The following is a 21827-nucleotide window of genomic DNA, read 5'->3' on the forward strand; positions in this document are numbered from 1 at the left end:
AGTTTAGATGTGACAGCACTTGATGTCAGATTGTCCCAATGAATAGCCAATTACAGGCGTGTAAGTAAGCCCCCCTATGATCATGCTTTCATTGGAAGCCATGTTTTCAGAGAGTCATAGATGATCACAAGAAGGTCATTATCCCGGTGCTATGATTTTCATGCAAACTTGTCTTCCATGCTGTTTGCAGAGTTCCCCGATTCCCTGTGAAAAGGTAAAACTTTGGGGGGGATAATGACATGGAAGTATCTATGTCAATCTCCCTCCGCCCAGCCTTGTACGCAACCCCACATTTAAATAATTTGCATCACAAAAAACGCACAGTGCAGACAGAGTGTCCCAGACCAATTACTGTAAATGGGGACGTTTACATTTTTTCATCATCATTGTTCGTGTGAAATCAGCTCTGAGAGCCATCGCCCAGATTGAATACATTAGCAAACATACTTCTGATCTGGCTGGAAAACAAACCAACTAGATATGTTGAGTGCAGTATAGAGATGAGAGAGTGACACAAACCTCAAACGTTCACACACACAAACACACTTTCTGAAACTGTAACCATGTAACTCCACGACTTCTACAAATTACTCAATAGCTAATTCATAAAGTTCCCAAGCTTGTTTTGTTTTTGTTTTTTTCTCATGCAGGAACTGTCAATGACAGGATGGTCCAATTAAGAACATCCTGCTTTGGGACTAGCACGATCGGAATTTGATCTGATTTGATGTTTAATGCATGTATGAATACACATACTTTTTTATAAAAATAAGAAATTGGAAAAAAGATTGGCCAAGGATTTCATTTATGCTAACTTTCACCACACTCAGTTTAGCTGCTCTTATATAGAAACATCTTTAAACACTCTAATTTTCTGAATTTATTATTAAGAGTTTATTATGAAAAAATTAAATTTCCCCCCCTTTTTCAAAATAAAACCAGTGGCAGTGTACAGGATTATGACACACGCTTGCTAATCTTAATTTACAGAAAACAATGTGGATGATACTCATTTTTAAAATTTTCTCCAATTTCTCATTTTTAATAGTTTTTTTTAAATAAAGGCGTTCATGCTGTGTTAATCAGAATAACCACAGTTTCCTTCAGAAAAACTGGAAAACTCAAAAAGGATTATTTTTCATTATAAGTAAATGTTCAAAATTCTACTTTAAAGTTTAGTAGTTGTGACACTAAATTGCACTCAAATATTTGTAGTTGTGTAGCAAAATGATATTCTGTAACAAAAGAAAAAAATACCTATAAGGGTCTTATTCTATATGAAAATATTAGGCATTTAACAATATTTGGCTGTTGCTATTTTCTATAATGAGCCTACATTCGGCATCATAGGGTTGCAGATTTTTTTGAACTTCCCTATTTTGTGAAATATTAGATAATTTAGGGAAGTTAACTAGGAAGTTTTGGGGGATGTTGCTAACAGTCACAAGAAAACCAGACAAAAGGCAGCATGCATTTGCTGTAAAGGATTTTTTTAAGACAAAAAGCCTGAAACCACCAGTTTCATCTCTGAGAATGTGTAACTATTAAGAAACTGAGTTTATGCTGAAGCAAAGCCAAACACCCGAGCTTGCTTTTCATCTCAATTTTCCTGAGAATTTACATTTGGCATTCGTATCGTGGAGGAATGTTTCTTAACAGAGCCACTCCTTTTATGTTCTTGAAAACAAAAACAACAAAAAAAAAGTTTGGGGATTTAGCAAGTAAAATTCCTTATTACCGTACCATTGTGCGACCCTATTTATTGACAGGTTCGCACAATTGTTACGAAAGGTTGTCGGGACATTTCCTCAGGTATGAACAGCTGGCAGCTTTGTCTGTCTGTGATAACACAGTGTGAGAGGTTTGGGGCAGGACTGCTGAATCAGGAAAAGGTGAAACCAAATAAGGAATCAAGTATCAGGCAGGCTCTGTTAAACTTTCTAATAACTCCTGGTAAATTATCTATAAAGGTATACGGCTTTTTCCCCTCTTAAACTCATTAAAGGGTTCAACTAAAATGAAAAAGAATAAAAAAGGAAATGTACAGGACATTAAAAAAAGCTTAAAGGCTTAAGACAGCAAAACACTCCAGTGGGTCCCCCTGTAGGTTAATCACTGCAAGCAGTTGCTTTTAGATTACTTTTATAAAAAAGATAGATTAAAAAATATATACGTATTTAAAATCTGTATTAGTTACATTTGGATTAAGAGGGAAAAAAGAGAAAACGTCAAAAGAGAAGACAAATCATTTATTAACTGTCATGAAGAAGAAGAAACCCAGAACACGGCCTTAATTGAAACCAGTTCACACTGCAATTTGAAGTCGATTTGAAGTAGTCATACCAAACTGCTGCTTTAAGCACTCCAACAAGGCCATTTCTATCTTTCACTCTGACTCTAAAACGTAAAAGAGAATGCAGTATGTTTGTGTGCGTGCGTGTGTGTGTATGTGTGTCCACACGGCAGCTGCTGATCAGCCTGGCCAAGAGAGAATTACGGCCCTCCCGTGGGGGAAGAGAGAGGGGCCAACAAGGGACAGGTGACTCCCAGTCTCTCCCAGATCTCCTTACACCCACCCACACACACACACACACACACACACACACACACACACACACACACACACACACACACACACACACAGAGGGAGAGATTGATTGTGGGCTGGTCTACCATGTCCCACTATAACAGAGGGGGATGTCCATATCACAAGGCAGAGGGTACAGTAAAATTAAGCCTTTAGGCAAACAGCTGTCACACCTGGGGAGAAAGCTGATATGATGTGTGATATCGGATGCCTTTCTAAGCCCTCAGTCCCATTGTTGGGATTTACAAGCATCACTTAGTCTGCAGTTTTGAACCAGCCGTCAGCAGCTTGATATTTAAGTGACATTTTGAGCGTGAAGACAGAGGCCGGCATGATGCGAGCAGACAATCCGACTCTGTTCTGCGTCTCTGACTTGATTTCCTTTCTCTCGTCCAACCAGCGTTAAGTCCAGAGTGTTTGGTAGAACTAAAGCTCCTTCTCTCTTCTTCCCCTGTCCTCCTCTTCTCCCCGCCACCGGCCCCCAGACACAAGCCTCTTTCTGTTGGGGCATCCCCATGGCAACCAAGCCACTAACTTGAGGAGACGACATAAAAACCTGCTCTTTTAGGGGACACAGGGACACCTGCTACCTCCGCCGTTGGGGAGGGCCTGGGCCTGGACGCAGAGCCACGTGCAGACACAATCACATACAAATTCATGTGGTCACAAACACGCACACATTTCCGCACAAACATAAACAGAGGGTCAGTGTGACATTCAAATGAGGCCTCAAGCTAGCATCTGCTCCCCTTTGGACGCTAATCTATCTTCCAATAACATTTCAGGTTGTTTTGGTGGCTTTTATATGTTATGGTAAAAGGAAAAAAAGAAAGAGTTCAATGGAAACAAAAGGCTGATTGTTAGTTTTAGTCTACAAATTTTTTTAATGTCTCAATCTTTGTAAGCTTCTATCTTTTTAGACAACAGTAGTTTCTCTAGCAAACAAAAAAAAAAGGTTCTAAGGGACTGGCATGCACCTGCTCTGCTCACCGTCTAGGTTTTCTATACAATATCCATCGAAATACTGAATTTCTATGTAACAGTTCACCTCATCAACCCCAGCAAACATTTCAGCATTGAATAACTCTCACCCGAAAGTCCAGTCTTGAAAAATACACTTCGTTAGGCACAACTCCCCAACTGCTCATTAATGCAAAAATCTAAACAGCCAAACATATGCCAGCAACCCAAATGTTTAGGCATGTAGTCATGGTCAAGTCGACCTGCTGAAGATCAAAGTGAGGATCACAATAAGGAAGAAAGCTGATTTAAGTGATCTTGAACATACCAGAGAGCGGTAGCTCTCTGAGTGAAAATGCTTTGTTAATGCCAGAGGTCAGTAGAGAATGGCCATACTGTTTCAAGCTGATAGGGCAACAGTAACTCGTTACAATCAAAGTATGCAGAAGAATATCTCTGTAGGTGCTGATCCTTGAAGAAGATGGGCTACAGCAGCAGAAGATCACACTCCTGCCAGCTCAAAACAAGAAACTGAGGCTACAATTCCCATGGGCTACCCCAAAATTTGATAATTGTGGATTGGAAAAACATTACTTGGTCTGTCCCCAAAGTTTGATTCTGTTCATCTGGATGTAGCCTTTTCAGTGGGAGAAACGTTTCGTCACTCATCCAAGTGACTTCTTCAGTCTCAGCTGACTGCAGGTTTTCCCAATCTTATAAATAGTACATTTGCATAATGACTGAAACTAGTTTATAAGATTAGGGAAACGTGCAGTCAGCTGAGACTGAAGAAGTCACTTGGATGAGTGACGAAACGTTTCTCCCACTGAAAAGGCTACATCCAGATGAACAGAATCAAACTTCAGGGATTTATTTACCTGGATGATTGAGCATGCATCAAGACATTACTTGGTCTGATGAGTCTCGGTATCTGCTGCAGCATTCAGATGGTAGGGTTAGAATTTAATGTAAACAACATGAAAGCATGGCTCTAGTTCACTGCACTCAAACTGCTTCCACAATCATCAGATCTCAGTCCAATAGAGCACCTTTGGGATGTGGTGGAAGAGCAGATTCACATTATGGACATGCAGATGATAAATCTGGAGCAGCTGTACGATGCTATCATACCACTATAGAACAAAATCTCCAAGGAATGTTTTCAGCACCTTGTTGAATTCGTGCCATGAAGAATTAAGGTAGCACTGAAGCCAAAAAGAGATTCAAACTGGCACTAGCAAGTTGGCTGATGAATGTGGCTCCAAAATGAAAGCGTCCCAGACTTTCTTCCTTGTCTGCCCAGCAAAAGGAAGTTTATATCAGGCCATATTATATTTTCATCAGTTAGAACAAAATTAAACAAAACTAATCTGTTATTAAATATACACACATGTCATAAACCTGCAACTTTGTACTATTTTGCACTATCTATCTATTGATCTCGTACTTGCAATTATAGTAGTATATTAACGTGAAGGTTGTGTGCCTGACTGATAAACGTTTCAAAACATGTGTATTATGATTATGTGTAATTATGAGCACTAAATGGCACTTAATTGTACAGGATTCAATGTCAGTATCAGTTTTCTGTGATGCACTTTTCACATTCTGCAACTAGCTTCAGCTGGGGACATAATGTAAAATTGAAAAAGTTTCTGAGAGTTAGTTACTGGGGATTTATGCTTCATTATGAAATCTATGCCGTCATTTATGCTGTAACTGAACAAACCTCTCTGAACCCTACGCCATGATGCAACCTAGGGGAATAGTCTGACATCCACCTCCCTAGAAATGCAACTAGACATTATGTCAACACAGCCTGCAGCTATTGTTATTAGAAGTCATAGCATACACTTTCATTACTATTCAGACACCCAGTTTTATCTAACCATGAAACCAGATAACACACACCAATTAGTTGAACTGCAGAATGTCTTAAAGACGTAAACACCTGGATGACCTCTAACTTTCTGCTTCTAAATTCAGATAAAACTGAAGTTATTATGCTTGATATTAAAAATTGTGGCAATATTGTATCGAACCGGATTCTTTCTCTGGATGGCATTACCTCTGTCTCCAGTAACTCTGTGAGGAATCTTTGACCAGTCATTTTTGACCAGGATATGTTCTTGAATGCACATATTATACAATCATCAATCAGAATCAGAATACTTTATTAATCCCGAAATATGTAAGACTGCTTTCTTTGTGCAATATCTCTCAAGTTAAAAACATCCTGTTTCAGGGGTGACGCTGAAAAACTAGTACATACATTTATTACTTCTAGGGTGGACTGCTATAATTCATTATTATCAGGCTGTCCTAAAAACTCCCTGAAAAACCTTCAGCGGAGCTAGAGTACTTGCAGTTCCTAATATATTTAAAAATAGAATTGGAGGTAGTGCCTTCAGCTTTCAGGCCCCAGCTCCCAGTTAGGATTCAGACACCCTCTCTTTTAACATTAGGCTTAAAACTTACCTTTTTGATAATGCTTATACAGTTGTAGTTAGGGCTGGATCAGGAGACCCTGAATACTCACTCAGTTATGTTGCAGTAGACTTAGACTGCTGGGGGCTTCCCATGATGCACTGTTTCTTCTTCAGTTGCCTTGGTTCAGTCGTTATATGTAAAAAGAACCTGAGCATTAAAAATTAATGCATCACATACGATGTCGGCCACTTACCGTATTTTCCACACTATAAGGCGCACTTCAAATCCTTTAATTTTCTCAAAAATCGACAGTGCACCTTATGATCCGGTGCGCCTTTTGTATGAATTCTGGTTGTGCTTACTGACCTTGAACTGATTTTATGTGTTACATGGCGCTCAAAAATCTGTCAAAAACTGTTTTAGTATGACTTTGGTAAGCTACGAAGCCGTACCGCTTGATTCTTGGAGCATTACGGCTACCGTAGTCAGGAGCCTCGCTGAGTAATCTGGGTCCAAACTATAGCTGTGTCCTAAAGTCAAACGAACACTGCAGCATCATTGAGAGTTAAAAACTGTCTAAATTAAGTTTAACATCCTGGCATCCATGAAAACTTAAAATTATGATGTACAGCTCTGCTACCACTTCCAACATAAATGAAGACAGAAAACTAAACAGCAGTGACGTTTCTTGGGTTACTGAAGTTGGACTAGCTGGTATATATAATTATGTGCTACGTGATCGCTAGCGACACAGCTATGTTAGCATAACATAAGTGAAGCTGGAGGATGCATGCTAACTTTTTTCGATTCAAGAAAAGTTAACGTAAGGGTTCCCGATGGTTAAGGACAAATGCAATCGCATGGCAGGATGCTGTAAACAGACCAAACTTCAGCCAGGAGAACAACTGAGATAATCCATCCACAATACGAGGTTAGTTATTAATATACTGCAACAACATGGGAATAGAGCAGCTGTGAGAGAATTCAACATTAATGAATCAATGGTACGGAAGTGGAGGAAGCAAGAAGAATGAGTTGAGTAAAATTTGACTTATCTGACTGTTTTGTTTCACTTAATGCGCCTTATAATCTGGTCCACCTTATGTATGAAAACAGACCCGTTCATCAACAGTGCGCCTTATATGTGTGCCTTAAGGTACGAAAAATACGGTACATAGACTAAGTTATAGGATCTAGATCGGGCCTATTTAAACTTGTAATTTTCATATCGTTAAAAAAATCTCATTAAATTGCAGTTCAATAGATCCAAAATGCTGCTACTAGAAGAAGACATTATATTTTTCCTATGTTAGCTTCTCCAGAAGTCCGGATTTGCCAAGAATTGATTTTGAAATCTGGGACTAGCACAACTTACAGACTTTTGGTGTCCTATTATCCCACCAGAGTTCCAACATCAACAGTATCCCAACAGTTCCTAGATTTTCTAAAAGTACAACGGGACGCAGAACCTTCAGTTATCAGACTCCTCTCTATTAAATGTGCATAAACAGCCTTTTTCTGGAAACCCCCCACCTTTTTAACATGACTTTCTTATCCTTCAGGGCAAATCACAAGTGTCAGTTTCGTGGCAACCAGATGCACTTTGAGAAGAAGACAATATAGGCCTAAATCCCACTTTCCAACATTATAATACATCAAGTCATTCTGTTGTCATTCTGCTCATGGCCAATGGGTGAAATCTCATCAAACAGACAGCAATTTAAAGCTCCAGCAGACCCATCAAAGGACCCAATTAACAAGTGTCAGTTTGGGGTCACTCTCCAAGCCGAGGCTTCCTGCGTCCTCCTGTTGCCGGCGGAATATTCTGGAGAGACTGCTGAGTGAACCTCTGGTGCCTGGCTGCTGTTATTTAAGAGTATTAATGATTAACTGAGAGTGCTATTGTCCCCTCAGGCCCAGCTGTCCCTCCTCTGCCGTTGATCCACTCCGATGCCTCCGGGCCACTAAACTGGCTCCATTCATGTGCTAAAGTGACAGCTGCTCTTCACATTCCACAAAAAATTAACCGCAGAGACCGGAAAACAAGCCGGGAAAAGATAAATAAAATTTGACAGGTTTCTTTTGTCTTTTAAAAGGACGGCTGGTGATTAAAGGGTGGATCAGAGGGATTATTTCAAGTCTGCGCCTTTTTACAGTTAAGTAAGCGGAAGACAGAAGAACAGATAAATTTAGCTGTGTTGGCCCTTAGTCATTCAGGGGATGTGAAGCAAATGAACTCAGCAATTTTACTGTTAAACTGAATGACGCCAAACAATGTCCGAACACGTGGCCGATTAGAGGTGAAATCAGTTAAAGAAAATGTATGATTGGAGTTATACGCGATGAGCAAAAGTCTGCTGTGTGTGGGAGTTTATCATCCATATCAAAGCCTTTATTGCCATGCCGTCTCCTTTTATTGTGTTGGGCTGTATTCAAGAAATTTTCGGTTGGTGTGTTTTACCTGGGAAAGACCTGCGGACTGACTCTTCTGATATAGCTGGAGCCAAGAAAGAAGAGTTTATAACTGCTATTTAATGTACAATTTAAAGTGGCATTTGGAGAAAATGTACAGGATATGAATCTTGGCTTTACTCCTGTGGGAAAACGAGAGATAATCCTAATTAACCTGCATCAAGAAACAACAGAATAAAGAGAAAATAAAATAAAATGCAAATTATCTGCACGCAATCGCACCATGCATTCTGTTGAATGTCTAAATCCTTTTCTGCCTTCTTACTCTGGAATCACTCACTGCAAAAGCAAAAGTATAGTAATCACTATCAGTAATTCAAACCTGTATCATCCTTACAGCTATATTGTTTTACAGCATCGGTCTTTAAAGAAATCTTTAAGCTTCATCTTACCGCGTACGGCACTTTAACAAGGTCTTTCAAAAGCACCGCTGGTGTTTCATTAGCATTTGCAGCTCTTTCAGTGTATTGTGAAGAACTGTTATTCTGTCACATGGAAACGGTTATCTCGCCTTATCTGTAATCAGCTGAGTGGTCACAGATACTGTTTGTGCCTGCTGTGCGAGCACAGGTTACTGAGGGTCATGTGCCCTTTACTGCTGTGCTTCTTGGACACAGGTGGGATCTAATTACTGGTAACGTGGTGGATTCTTTCCAGATCACCTTCAATTAAAGGGTCTTGCCAAACCCCTTTCTCTCTTTTTTCTTTTTCCGCACACGTAAACACATATTTTACATCCCAGCTTTTGATTTCTAGTGTGCATGCAAAGATGGATGCAACCGCAGTACCATCTTGCAAAGCAAATTAACAGCCTTGGAGCTCGTACCTGCAGGGTAAGCCTTATAATAATGAGTTTTGGTTAAGCCTGAGAGTGGTTACTTTTGAGACTGTAGTGAACAAAGTAATTCCCCTCATACCATATGTGGGTGATGGTTGAGCATAGTTCCTCTTTGCTTTTGCACTTTTGCAGTGCATCAACACAAATTTTTGAGTTTTTCCTCCAGTAGCATTGCAACCATTCTAGGTTTTTAAAAGCTGACACACCACAAGCGACTTCAGCCGCCCCGCTGCCTTGTCAAAAACTCATTGGCTGATGTTCGAATAGGCGTGTACTGGTTACTGGCTCAGTGTATGTGTGGCTCATTTTGAGCCTGCAGTTTTAGTTTTTTGATTTACAATAGTGGTAGTGCAGAGAGTCCTCCTAAAAAAAGATACAAATAAGTAGCAGATGTTCATAACTCTGGAGTTTACTTTGCCAGAATTTGATAACAGGAAAAGGTTAACACAGTGAGAAATACCCCTTTTTGCATTGTGAAATACCTCTTTTTGCTTTCTGTTAGAGTGAGAGATCCTCATACGTGTCCGTTAAAGCTACTGCCAGCAGGTGGTTACGTTAGCACAGACTTGGTAAATTCTGTTCAAAGGTGAAAAAAAGTTTACAGATTAACATATCACATCCTGTTTCATCACTTTTAAACTGTCCCACATATTTATTTATTTATTATTTTTAGCCTGAAAGAGTCCAAAAATCTTTGGATTTTAAGACTTTGCCTTTGATTAGCCATATGTGTTTGCCTATACATATACTAGGAAAGCTAAGGTTATTTATGGCGGGAAAAAAAGCATGTTTGAAACAGTCATAAGTGTGCTGAGAGAGCTAGCTTCAGGATCATCTAGCCTCCACTTGACATATTGGAAAGTGGCTGTAAAAGTGTCTCTTTGTGGATTAAAATAACTCATCATTGCCACTGAAACTCAAATCACCAGAGCTTGTTTTACTTCCCACTTCTTGCCCCACTGCAGGGTATCCTATGGAAGTACCCTTAAAAAACATCATCAAGTCATTATTTCCTTCCATTCATTTTCTTCTGCTTATCTGGGGCTGGGTCGCGGGGGCAGCAGCCGAAGCAGAGAAGCCCAGACTTCCCTCTCCCTGGCCACCTTCTCCAGCTTGTCCAGGAGAACACCAAGGCATTCACAGGCCAGCCAAGAGATATAATCGCTCCAGAGTGTCCTGGGTCTGATCCTGGAGCTCTTCCCAGTGGGACATACCCAGAATACCTCACCTTACTACTGCACATTCACCCAATGTGTATATATATATATATATATATATATATATAATGTTCTTCCTCTACCCCCCCCCCCATTTTTGCACATGTCGAGGAGCGTGTCAGGCTACATTTCACTGTGTGTTATACTTGTATAACTATGCATGTGACAACTAAAGAACCTTGAACCTTGAACCTTGAACCGAGGAGGCGCCCAGGAGGCATCCTTGTCAAAGCCCCGAACCACCTCAACTGGCTCTTTTCGATGTGGAGGACTAGCGGCTCTACTCTGAGCCCCTTCTGTATGGCCACTCCTCACCCGATCTCCAAGAGAGAGGCCATTCACTCTTTGGAGAAAGCTCATTTCTGCTGCTTGTATCCACAATACAAGCTGCCATTATTTCCACATATGGAAAACGACTGGTGCTAATTTCTACTCTTATTGAGTACACAACATGGTTTCTAATAGCCAAACCCAGTCACACACATGTATTCAAGCAAGTGCTTTTTTCTATGCCTGTACACACACGGATCCATCAAGAGCAACTCAGTGTTGTGTTCAAGGATACTTCATCATGCATAGTGGAGAAACTGGAAATCAAACCTCCGACCTTCTGACTGGTGGATGACCCAGTCTACCTTCGGTCATGGAGAACATTTTCTGCCTGATACCTCCAGGGAGAAAACCCCGGCTCCTCGATTTCTCAACAGGAGTGACTATCCATCACACCATCCATTCTTCCACTTATTTAGTTGTTCCCATAGGGGGAGAGGTAGAAACATTCCCACCAAACAACAAAAAAGTCTCAGTCTCATAGTTCGAATACCTGCCTGCGCTACCAGCGGCGGTGTAAAAACAGTTCTGGTGGCCGACCTGGCAGGCGGTGACACTGGCGAGATCCTTCCGGATGGCCGGCCATGGGTCCGGCAGCAACAGCGAGACAGCTCTGGTGGCTGGCACGGTTGGCGGCAACTGTGGCAAAACAGTTCAGTTGGCCTGCCACAGACCTATGTCACGCGGTAGCGGTGACATAGCAGCTCTGGTGGGCAGCCGTGGATCTGGCCACCAGTGTTGGTCAAGTTACTTGCAAAAAATAATCAGTAACTAACTACTGATTGTTTCCCCCAAAAAAGTAATCCTGTTACTTTACTGATTACTCATTTTCAAAAGTAATTAGTTACTTAGTTACTTTTTAAAAACATGATTTACAACCTGAATAGGTAATAAAGCGATAGATCTTTCAGCCCAATTCTACTTTTTCTGCATAATCCATCATACAAAATGTAATCAAATGAAAAAGTCTCTTTTTAAAACTTGTTTTATTAGTTTTAATCTTTTAACTTTATGCATCAAGCAAAAATTAAATTATATGCAACATTCTCTGACTGGAAGAAATTTGTTGAACATTTAAACCTATTTTCTACACATTCCAGCACATAAAATAAAATAGTTTTTTGTGTTTACACTCAGTCTTTCAAACAAATGCAAGTGAAACACAGCAGAAAATAAATAAAATCAAAGACTCAGCGGTGCTGTTGCTCTATTTTCACCTGTGTTGCAGGAGTGGGGCAGGCGGAGGTTTGCCCTGGTGCAGGTGTGCCGTAGCAGGCAGTGGAAAAATCTGCAAGTTTCTCTGTGAATTTCCCATTTCGTGGCAGCGTACTCGGTGCTTGCTCGGAAGTTTAGGGGTTTTTTTCACTGTAAAAAGAAGTTTTCTTCCCACGCACAGCGGACACTAATGTTTTTGTCACTTTTTACAGAATCAAACTCAAAGTAAGGTCAGTACTTCCACGCTTTAAACGCTGCATGCTCATCCTCTCTCCCACAGTCGATATATTATCCATTGTTGATCTGCACACAGCTGTTGCCACGAACGTCGCACTCGCTTACGTCATTGTCATGAGACACTCTCACAAGAAAATCACGGTTTTAGTAACGCAGTAATGCAGCGTGCTTACGGGAAAGTAACAGTAATCTAATTACCTTTTTTGCAATAGTAATCCCTTACTTTACTCGTTACTTGAAAAAAGTAATCGGATTACAGTAATGCGTTACTGCCCATCTCTGCTGGTGGCAGCAACTTAGTGGCTCAGGTGGCCGACCATGGGCAGCGTTGCAGCCCCTAGTGGCCTGCCATGGGTCCGGTGGTGGCGACATAGCGACACTGGAGGGCAGCTGCCGATCCGGCAGTGGCAACGAAGCAGTTCAGGTGGCGTGACGTCCTCACGCACCGGTGTGGCAGGTTTTGATGACGTGCTGACCTCCAGCTTGGGCTGAGCAGGTCCCTCAGGCAACATGGTGACCTCCGGCTCAGGCAGAGGAGGTCTGTCAGGTGACGTGGCAACCTCCAGCTTGGGCTGAACGGGTCCCTCTGCCGCGCAGACCTCCGACTTGGGCTGAGCAGGTCCTGGCGGCGGCGTAGTGACTGCTGGCGGTGGAGATGACGATGGTGCAGCAGCTGCAGGCAGGTGAGGTGATGGTGGGGTAGCAGCTGCAGACGGATGAGCAGAAGATGCCACAGGTGTTTGTGATGATGTTGGAGCGGCAGCTTCAGGCGGTTGAACAGATGATGATGGTGTAGCAGCTGCAGGCAAGTGAGATGATGGTGGGGCTGAATGGGCCACTCGGACCGTCCAGCAGGAGTAGACGCAGGACCAGAAGGTGCAGAATCCTCTGGCTGAAGCAACTCTAACTGCCACTGCACAGGGCACACAGCCGGCTTGGGATGCTGCGGCTGGGGCTGTGCAGTGCAGATAGTCTGTTCTAGTAATGGCAGTGATATGCAGCCCTCAGTTGTCTGAATGAGCTTCTCAGAACATCCAGCAGAGGATGAGAGTTGCTGATCCGGTGACTGAGCTACTGACTGAGCTACAGGCTCTGCTACTCTGGGCTCAGAGGGGCACAAGGAGAACAGTCACCAAACACGGACTCAGAATTAGCTGTCAGTTCATGTTCATTTTCTGGCAACACAGAGGTTTTAAGCTTTTAAGTAAAAAGAGGCTCCAGTGTGGGCCTCTTTTTATTATTAACAGACTGGGCACTGTCCTTGGGTTTAGATGAAGCTGTCTCTCTTTCTTGTATCTCTGCAAAAACATTTTCTCCAACAACAGAGTCTGTTTTACTCACTGTGGCTCCTTGCGCGGTTGGCCCAGAGTCAGCTGATTCTTCAAAAGCCACAATAGTGGGTTGATAGGTGGTGTGACGAAGGCACGGGCGCCATCTCCTCCATGAAGGTGGGACCGCATTAGGGGAAAAGGTCAACTCCGGTACTTTGGCATGTAAATCCCTGGAAGGATTAATAAAAATAACAGAGTCCGGTTTACTCACTGCAGTGATGAGGGCCGTGGGTCCGTCACCAGCTGACTGGGCTGAAGCCGCAGGAGTGGGTGGAGGTGTAGTGGGATAATGATGGTGAGGGCGCCGTCTCTCCCGTAAGGGAGGATGGAGCGATTTGGCAGCAAACATTGACTGGAATGCCAGCCGGCGATGCTGGAAAACCCATGCGGCAAGGGCTCCCAGGAGCATGGCAGAATCCTCCTTCCTCGGGCCGCCAACAACTCAAACAGGAGCTTGCCCTCAGATCCATTACAATACGTGTTAGTTTTTTAAAACCCATAAAGTTCAGGGGAAAAGATGTGGAGAACAGAAACTCATCAAAGAACACGACCTGTACGTGTCTCTTGGTTGGGTCCGCAGCCCGGATTATGCTCTGTCAGTAATCCCATAGCTGTGAGAGCAGTTCCTCCTCCGTGGCGACTCCTGAGTCCGCTGGGCCCATTGTGGCTGGCTTGCTCTGCCACGCTGAGCTGGCAGACTGTGGGAATGTGGGGAAAATATGACCCAAAATGCAGTGCGATGAATGCATTGGGTTTATTTACAGTGAAGTACATAGTACACAACAATAAATCCCCTGCGTTTCCAACTCCAGTGTCGTGTCTTCTTCCCAGTGCTCGTGCTCCGTGTCTCCACTCCTGTGATACTTGTGCTCATTGCACTCTCGTTCCCGCACTCCTGCTGGAAAATCCACAGAGGTAGCCATTAACACACGCTTAACTAGCGACAGACTAACACTCATTGATTTTGCTGAAAACGCTGACGGGTAGTCACGTAACAATCCAGCGTCGAGGAGCGCTCAGCCACACTGCTATGTAGCTCCCAGATTATCCTGATCATCTGCAGGTGTGTGTGTTCCTCCTCCAGCCTCTCAACGGGACACACCAGGAAAACCAGGACACCACACACACGCACACACACAGTACAAAGGGAACCCAGGGACACAAACACAACACATAATCACGGTGCACACCAGCAACATATAAACAAGTTCAAAACTGCTCATGGACCCTGGGTCTGACACCAATTTAGAATCACTAATGAACCCAACCCCACTAACTGCATGTCTTTGGACTGTAGGAGGAACCCAGAGAACCCAGACCGAACCCATGGGGAGAACATGCAAATGCCACAAAGGAAGATGGCGGCTTCAAAACCAGGACTTGCTTGCTGTGAGGCAACAATGCTAACATTGCTAAGGAGTATGTGGCAGAAAAGACAGCTACACATTCACTGCCACCAGCTAGTTTATATTTTTGGCCACTGCTTCCAATGGTAACTCCAAAGTCTAAAACTGTGCCATCAGGAAATGAAAAGCACACTGCAAGATACTACATACCAAACCACTATCACTGGTCATATAGGCTTAATATACACCCTTTTTCTCCTGGATTGTTGTAAGCATTGTGTAGTTTTCTCTTATTCTGCACTAAGCAAAGCAGACAAGCACAGACCTGAGCAAAGGGAGTACTGACTTTCAGTTTGGGATCATGCTCTGTCTTAACAGCCAACAGTTTACTGCTGGAGAGAACATAGAAGTGGCTGTGTTCATTCAACTCTGTATGCATGCACGTGCACCCACCCACCCACACACACACACACACACTCTAGTTTGGTTTGTGGCACGTGTGATGTAAACACTGATTTTTTTTCTCACAGAGGTGCATGTGTTGAACCAAATGCTGCTGAAGAATTAATTAAGCAGTGAGGAATGACTGCAGTGGAATAACTTGTGCACTTTAATTTCTCTAGCTTAGAAAGCATACACTTTGCACCACGCAGACGTTTTACTTAATCACGTCTGAACACTAATGAAATCTAGTCTGTGTATCTATTTTTCTTTTCCTCCCAGTATGACACATGTCTCAGATGAAAAAAAAAGAACAGCAATCTTTGAATTCTAATCTCTCTAAGGGGCTCTAGACCAGAGAACAGGAAACAAGATAATATGTCTGTGTGTGTACAGGTGTCAACTATGTAAACATAACTGTTGAGGAAAGTTTTTATCAGAGCTACACCTGCCTTTGACAGACACTTTGCCGCATGCGCTACAGTGAATGGGCTTTTAAGAAGGGCATATAAAAGAGGTATGTGCTCAATCACATCCACAGCATGTCTTTTGAATTACTCAAGCGAGGGAAAACAACAGCAGCATTATATAGGAAAAAAGAGAACTGCATAAAAATGCCACCCCTTTTCCTATAGATTTACACTGAGCTCTATGCTCTGGGTGTGTTTCAGGCATACAAAGCTGAGTGTTTAACTGGAAGCTGAAGAGGATCTGGGTTGCAGGCAGCAAGATTTGACATCAGCTTATTTCCTGTCATTGACTGTGGTCACATGGTGAGTGCGTGGGTGCTGGATACTGGAATGCGTTAAAGGGGTGAGGCTCTTGCCACAGTGACAGACACACACACACACACACACACAGGAACACTTGGTATACAAGCTGCACCAAAGGAAGACATACAATTGAGTGGCTTGTTGAAGGATATCTGGTCGTCATGCAGATAGAGGTCGGATGTGTGGAAAGCAGAAGAAGCCTGAATGCACACACGCAGACACACACACACTGTTGAAAGCTTCTCACACTGTTTTGACTGCTTTAGGGTGGAGGATGATGATGTATTCTTCAGGAGTCGCACTTACTTTATCAGAGCACTCTGGGCCTGATAAAAGTGCCACACTAGATCTAGAGTGATTAAAGGGTTCAGCATGAAGAAAAAAGCCACTCACATGTCATCTTAAAGTGAAACATGCGTCTGAATCCGCCCACACACACACGGGTGTGCACTCACACTCACTCACGCACGTGTGTGTCCAACATTCAGTGTTTTCCCACCGTTATAAATCTATGAGTGAATGAAACTTCGTCATCCAATCGCAACGCTCAATGCTGTGCAGCCGTCCCCCGCCCCCTCCCCCCCGTTTGGTTCCGCTTAACCCCGCGCTTTCTTTCTTGTTTTCTTTCAGCTACAGACTTATATTTCTACATGTGAAACTGACAAGTATTTACATTTTTTTTATCCAAGGTGTGACATGCGCTGATCGACGGACTCGGACTGTGCACGGCCGCTCTATAAACTGCTGGCTCTTCCTGTGACCTCGTCTGTGTTATGAGATAAATAAGGCATATTTGAGACCTCACATCTGTACACTTCCACATCCTTTCTTTTGAAACCAAAGCAGCCTCTGGCATTACATCAGAGCTTTATTTTCTATTTATTTATTTTTATTTCCTACAAGGAAGTGAGAAATCAGTATGGATGGTAGCCTATAGTATATCAAATGGGCCTATGACAACCCAGTGTGGCTTCACTGTAACGACTGCTCCAGACACACACACACACACACACACACACGCACGCACGCACACACACACACACACACGCACACACACACACACACACACACACACACGCATACATGCACATGAGTGCCAGTAGTGCAGCCTTGATGTGGGCTAGTGTGCTGTGTCTGCTCTGAGTGTCTGCAGCTGGAAACCAAGGCTGCTAGGAGAGAGGAGGAATGAAGGAGAAGAGAGGAGAAGGGTAATAAAAAAATGGTGAAGGAGGTAGGGAGAACAAAAATATATAGACATTTGGCTGAATTTTTAAATTAATGAGGAATGAAGAGAACTAAAAAAAAAAAAAAAAGCAATCAGAGTTTGGTGAAGAGTTGGAGGCTGCAGGAGGCAAGGAGCCCAGAGGGGTAGACTCATGTTGAAATGTGGCAGACATGGGCTGGGAGGCTGAAAATGGAAAATGTGACATGTCATAGCACAACCAAAGGGCCCCCATTTGAGGCTGTGTGGGTGTGTCACTCAGCTGCTGAGTCTTGGTTTTGGTAAGGTGGTCCAAAAAGGCCATATCAGACCCTGATGCACTATATGCAAATTATATACTGGTGCAAGCCTTGTTAGGTCAGAGTGGATCACCTTTTTACCAAATGTCGAAGGCAGTAAAGCAGGAGCACTTCTTATTCTGTCATAAGTGACATTTGCGTATGCTGGCTAGTTTGACATGATCTTGATCCCTTTTAATCCTGTAGCTCTCCGGTCAAGGAAGGATGGCTCTGCTTTTCTATAGCATCACTCACCAGGCCTGTCAAGTCAAAAGGTCAGGGTGTAAACCAAAAACCCATCCTAACCTAGCCATTAGGCAACCTCTGTTTAGTTTCTCAATATCCTTTGGTCTTGTGACAATCTGTTGTTCTGTTTTGAATGCAAATACCCCCCATTTTGCACGTAGTGCTCTTGCTATTAGTCACAGCTGGAATAATCAGGAGTTGTCAAAATATTATGACCTATTAGGAACTTCCTTACTTGCACAAGCAATGTAGCTGCAAAATGTCACAGATTTGAACAAACAGTTGTGAGCTTTAATGCTCCCTTTTTCTTGTTGCCTTCTCCTCAACCAGTCAGGGCAGATGGCTGCTACTTCCTGAGCCTGGTTAGCCTGAGATTACTTCCTGTTAGAAGGGAGCTTTTTCTTCCCACTCTTTCCAAGTGCTTGCTAATAGGTTCCCCCCCCCCCCAATACTGTAGGGTCTTTAACTTAATTAACTGAATTGAATTAAGGTATTTATTTATCTTTTTTTATTTTTTTTGGTGGGGGGAGGGTGGGGGTGTCAGGTAAGAATCTCAAAATTAAAGAAAAAACAAAATTTTAAGTCCTTTAAAAAAACATGAATTTTATTGTACAGTGTGGGCCATTTATATGGATACACTTTAATAACATGGGAATGGTTGGTGACAGTGGCGGCTCCTGAAAAAAATCTCAGGGGGGGCAATTTTTATGATATCGACTAAAATGACCCATTTAATGAGTACATCAAACAACACAATTTTAATTTGTTGCTAGGTGATTAACTCATACAGTGATACCTCATGCCCACTAGATGGCAACACACAACAGAAAGCTTTCCTCTAGCTACATAAGTTACAGGTAGAAAGCGAAAGAAATTAGCATCCAGTAGCCTTTAAGCAAAAATGAATGTGTCCACTTACTCATTACTTAGGCTACATCAATCCAATGTTGTGTGGTGTAATCAAGCAACAATATAAAGCCGGCTGCATCATATAAATCAATATGCACAGCCTGTCAGCCACGACTTGCGCTGGAACCAACTCCGACAAAAAGTCCTGTTGTATGCTTTTGACTTCTCCTTCGTTGCCTGGGTTAGTTGAATTTCGGGCTTGTCAGGTCCCAACTCTTTAACTTGCAGTTTTTCTGCCATTGTCCTTCTGGCAAAAGGGTAGGTTAGAAGCGATCTAACCGAATTTGGGGGAGGCTGTGCCTCAACCGTTAACAATACCGCTGCCATCGTCTCTCTCTGACCTTATAGCTCACTTAGGCTACTGACTGAGGTAAAATTCTAGAACAGCAAATCTTCGCGCGTTTTCTGCAGGGGCGCAATTTAAGCGCCCCCAACCATTTAATTCAGCGACGCTGATAGGTCAAATATTTATTATTTTCCCCTGGCAACCATTTAATGATAGGCTATTTCGCTGCATATCAAGGGCGCTTTGACGAGCGCCCCAGAAGAAGAAAAACACCGTTTGTTGGTTGAACTTTAATGAGTCAGCTGGTGAAAATGTTAAAATACGCCTGGCTGTATATGGGCACACACATAGTAAAACTATCATTGATGAATTTTTTAAAAATATATATTTTTACTCCTCCACATTTGGGGGGGCGGAGCCCGAGCGCCCCCTATGGGCCAGCCGCCACTGGTTGGTGATATTAAAGTCCTGTTTGTGGCACATTAGTATATGTGAGGGGGAAAACTCCTCAAGATGGGTGGTGACCATGGTGGATTTAGAAGTCGGCCATCTTGGATACAACTTTTGTTTTTTCAATAGGAAGAGGGCCATGTGACACATCAAACTTATTGGTAATGTCACAAGAAAAACAATTGTGTGTGCTTGGTTTCAACGTAACTTTATTCTTTCATGAGTTGTTTACAAGTTTCTCTTTGTTCACAGCCATTGACATGTCGAAGAGGTTAACACGTGAGGAGCGGATCGAAATCGTGTTGATATCTGGTGAACGCAGTAACCGGGTCATTGCAGAAGATTTCAATGCAAGACACTCTACGAGACCACCCATCTCCCATGCTACAGTCAGCAAACTGCTTGCTAAGTTTCGTGAAACTTGTTCAGTGTTGGATTTGCCAAAATGTGGACGCAAGAAAACTGTCACTAATGAAGAAACATCAGTGGCTGTCCTAGCTTCATTCAGCAAGAACCCACAGCGTAGCACTCGCCGCATGTCACTGGAGAGTGGCATTAGTCGAACATCCCTTCGGCGGATATTAGCTACTCACAAATGGCACCCTTACAAACTCCAGCTGCTGCAGCATCTCAACGAGGATGACCCAGATTGGCGCACAGAATTTGCAGAATGGACAAAACAAAAATTGGAACAGGACCCTCAGTTCACGCAGAAGATTTTGTTCAGTGATGAGGCAAACTTTTATGTGAATGGTGAAGTTAACAAACAAAACCTGACATTAACCCACATTGGATGGATCCCTCCAAGACTGTTGGAACAACAAAAGTGGTGGTTTGGTGTGGTATATGGGATGGGGTACAACGATAGTGGGTCCATTCTTCATCAATGGAAACCTCAAGGCCACTGGATATTTGAAATTGCTACATGATGATGTGTTTCCCTCTTTGTGCACTGAAGCTGGCACGTTCCCTGAGTTTTTCCAGCAAGATGGTGCACCACCACATTATGGGTGCCAGGTCCGAGCATTCCTAGATGAACAGTTTCCTGGAAAGTGGATTGGTCGTCGTGGGCCAGTTGAATGGCCCCCAAGGTCTCCCAATCTGACCCCCTTAGACTTTTATCTTTGGGGTCATCTGAAGGCAATTGTCTATGGTGTGAAGATACGAGATGTGCAGCACCTGAAACTACGGATACTGGATGCCTGTGCTGGCATTTCTCCTGCGGTGTTGCTATCAGTGTGTGAAGAGTGGGAGAAGAGGGTTGCATTGACAATCCAACACAATGGGCAGCACATTGAACACATTTTATAAGTGGTCAGAAACTTGTAAATAACTCATGAAAGAATAAAGTTATGTTGAAACCAAGCACACCATTGTTTTTCTTGTGACATTACCAATAAGTTTGATGTGTCACATGGCCCTCTTCCTATTGAAAAAACAAAAGTTGTATCCAAGATGGCCGACTTCTAAATGGCCACCATGGTCACCACCCATCTTGAGGAGTTTGCCCCCTCACATATACTAATGTGCCACAAACAGGACTTTAATATCACCAACCATTCCCATGTTATTACGGTGTATCCATATAAATGGCCCACCCTGTACATGTGCTATAATAATAATAATGGATTGCATTTATATAGTGCTTTTCAGGACCCCTCAAAGCGCTTTACAATACCACTATTCATTCACTCTGACATTCACACACTGGTGAAGGCAAGCTACAGTTGTAGCCACAGCTGCCCTGGGGCAGACTGACAGAGGCGAGGCTGCCATATCGTGCCATCGGCCCCTCTGGCCATCACCAGTAGGCGGTAGGTGAAGTATCTTGCCCAAGGACACAATGACCAAGACTGTCCGAGCCAGGGCTCGAACCAGCAACCTTCCGATTACAAAACGAACACCCAACTCTTGAGCCACGATCGCTACATATCCTTAAATACAGTATAAGCTCTCTTGTGGAGCACTTTGTGACATCTGTCTGTGAAATGTGCTATACAAATAAACTTTTACTTACTTACTTTACAAGACAAATTAGAACCTTTATTTTGAAGGGTTGTGCAGCTTATTGTTGCAGACACTGTAAGACTTTGTCCTGTAGACGATGCGCTGACCCCATCTACAGGTGAAATGCAAAACTTGCAGGCTCTCTGTAATAAAGTGCAGTAAAAAGGACAATTGCAGCAATGTTTTGTGTCGTTTAGGCGTTATCAGCACCTTTCAGCAACCACAACTATTTTAAATGAATTATTTTATTAG

Source organism: Simochromis diagramma, unplaced genomic scaffold (genome assembly GCF_900408965.1).
Source record: "Simochromis diagramma unplaced genomic scaffold, fSimDia1.1 OVJJ01000753.1, whole genome shotgun sequence".
Taxonomy (NCBI): domain Eukaryota; kingdom Metazoa; phylum Chordata; class Actinopteri; order Cichliformes; family Cichlidae; genus Simochromis; species Simochromis diagramma.